This window comes from Otolemur garnettii, unplaced genomic scaffold (assembly GCF_000181295.1).
Source record: "Otolemur garnettii isolate 467f Iridium unplaced genomic scaffold, OtoGar3 scaffold00059, whole genome shotgun sequence".
NCBI classification, from domain to species: Eukaryota; Metazoa; Chordata; class Mammalia; order Primates; family Galagidae; genus Otolemur; species Otolemur garnettii.
Genome location: NW_003852454.1, coordinates 9057135 through 9060096, shown reverse-complemented (window position 1 = coordinate 9060096; position 2962 = coordinate 9057135).

Sequence of the window (2962 nt, the reverse complement as noted above, 5' to 3'; positions counted from 1 at the left end):
AAAAAGAAAACAAGTAAGGAGAGTACAAAAGCTATTTTGTGCAACCAGGCTGAATTTGGACCCTAGTTATATTCCATTATCTGAGACTAAATATCTTAAATTCCATGTAATTTTGCAATCTCTTGGAAGCTGATCTTGGAAAAACTCTTTACTCAAGGACAGTGAGATTTAATCCCTGCTAATTCCTCATTCATATAACCCAAAGTGAGATCCTGAGTTATTTTGTTCATTAGACAAAACTGTGCAATGAATAACACAGGATATTCAGGTATAAAACAAATAGTACATACTTTTTATTAATTATTACTGAATGATGCTCTTTTCTTGAAGTAGGAACCTGAGCATAATCTTTGTTCCATTAATTCACTTTCAAATTTGTATAAACCTCATATTTGAAATTTCTCCTTAAGGAACTTTATTCTTTCATCTACATCAAATGACTTTATGGCATTTTTGCAACTTTGCCATGTTTAATGTTCAGAATAGCCCAGTAGTAATAATATTGGGAAGTTATGAAAGTGTAATAAAACTTTAAAGACATGCCCGAGTCATACCCCCCATATACAGCCATGTGAATGGATTTATTTACTTAAATCAGGCCTATAATAGTTTGGAGCACATTTCTTTGTAACTGATAACTCCAGTTTATGTGAAGTCTTACATTCTATGTTAATCTAACCATGACTGTAAGTGAAGAATGACTTGGATTCTCCTAGAGCACAAACTCTACATAATATAGATGGGTTTCTACTTACATTCACTATCATATTTGCCCCTCTCATCTGAATGAGGATTGCTCATTTCATTGATCTATAAAAACACTGTACAACTATATACTTTCCACATCTCTATCATGTCTTTTCCTGACCTGCAAGCTTTTCCCTCATCTTAAGATTTAACTAAGCCTGATACTCTTTTTTCATTATAGTTTATATTCTATCTCATCTCTAGAGCCTTCCTTGGGTTTATGGGTATTATCCTCTCCATGAATCTGTGTTCATTCATTCATTTATTAATATAACATTTAGGAAGTATTGTGTTCCATAATGTGACTGTTGTATATACCTCACAATTGGTCTATAATATTAAAGAAACACTATACTTCATAAATTTTATTAAACTTCAGTTTGGAATTGTTAAACATCAAAAATATATATCTACACACACCTTTATTTCCTATTCATAATAGACAGTAAAAGCATACTTGATAATTGCTAAAGGCTGTCTTGTATACACTGCCTTTCCATAGTACAGAAGTCCTCTCATTACCAGAGAAAAATGGGGAAGAAGAGGCTCTATTCAGGTTCGGCAACTGGTCATGGCACTTCTAAGAGGACTTGGCAGAAAATCTCTGAGACCCTGAACAATATTTGATCTATTTAATAGGGAATTCGATTAATCAAAATGTATTACATGTAGCACCCTAGAGAGAGACGAAAACCAACAGAACCAAAATTTCATTGACATATCCAGTAGGAGACAACTAAAGTCACACAAGCCCATTTATCACAGACAAAGTTAATGTCATCTTTCCCAGGCCTTCTTTATTGAATCTTAATCTGCTGGTTCTTAGGATATAATGTGAGGAGATTGGTTAAATGCAGTTTGCAGTCCCTTTTCTCAGATGTGATATAAGAGCAATCTCCCAAATGTCAGAGGTGGATAACTTAATGTTGACTCCAGCCCATAATTTTTCCACAATAATTGTAGGAGACATTTGGATGTGGGCTATGAAATTTTGGCTAAAAATGTTTAAAGCAGCAAAAAAGACCATACAGGTTGTCATCTGGATTGATTTTAAGTGAGATGGGGTGGCTCAATTTTATCAAATCAAAAGATTCTATGTCTCCCAGGATCTTATTTGTGCATGGGGAGCAGAAATGTTAATTTTTATTATCAGAATTTGCTTGTAAATTCTTAGTGGTTTGAAAGGGAAAGACCTGGCAGGTTTTTAGGAAAAAAACGAGCTTTCTTAACATTATTTATCATCCCTGGCTTCTTTGATAAGACATGTTCAATACTCCATTAGTCTCTTAATCGGACAAAGTTTACGACTTTGTGTTAGTATTTCCTAAATGAACTCCATTGGGAAAGTGATAAAACTTGGAGAGAGACCAAAGCTACTTGAACTATTCCTTTTTACTTAACTCCAGTAAAGGCAGCAAAAGAGTCCCAGTGATTTTTACATAAAACAATATAAAGGGTATGAGGCTGAGGTATTAGACTTGCTTCAATTATACTAACATCATTGATTACTGGAAATTAATAGTGTTATTCTGAGAAGTTTTGGATTCACCAATTTGAAGAAAATCACAAGGAAAAACCAAAGACCTCTTCCTCTTTTATCTGGATCCTTCATGTTTTTATTTATTTGTCCTCCTCCTTTTCTCCTCGTCTTATTACTCCTCTTATCCTTTGTTTTTTATTGTTGTTGTTGTTTTTCTTTAATTTTCTTTTGTTTTTAACAGGGCTATAGACTGATTTGAGCAAAATACTAGACTAGAAAGCTCCGAGCTCTTGTATTTTCATAGAAACAAAACAAACAAAAACATATCCAGAATCTGTCTATACCAGCTTTGTAAGAACCATGAAAATAATCAAAGCTTTACAGAAATCTATCAAAAACCTAATCAAGAAAAAGTCATCTTCAAAATGGCAGGAAACAACACCATGTTAACTTGCTTTTTCATGCTGCTTTCCTAGTGGGGAATCAGTCTCAGACTCGAGCAACAGCAGACATTTCCCTCATTGTTCCCTCTGTAAACAGGACAAGAGGAAATCTTATTCGAAAAATATTGTGTATGTCTATTCCAATCAGTCAATGTCAAGTTCAGTCCTGAGGGATGGAATTTTACAGAAATATGAGATTATAATAGAAGAGTTTCCATGTATACACTCAAAAAAACCTAAAATTGGGACTCAAAGAGGTACTTGAACCCTCACGTTCATATCAGAGTTATTT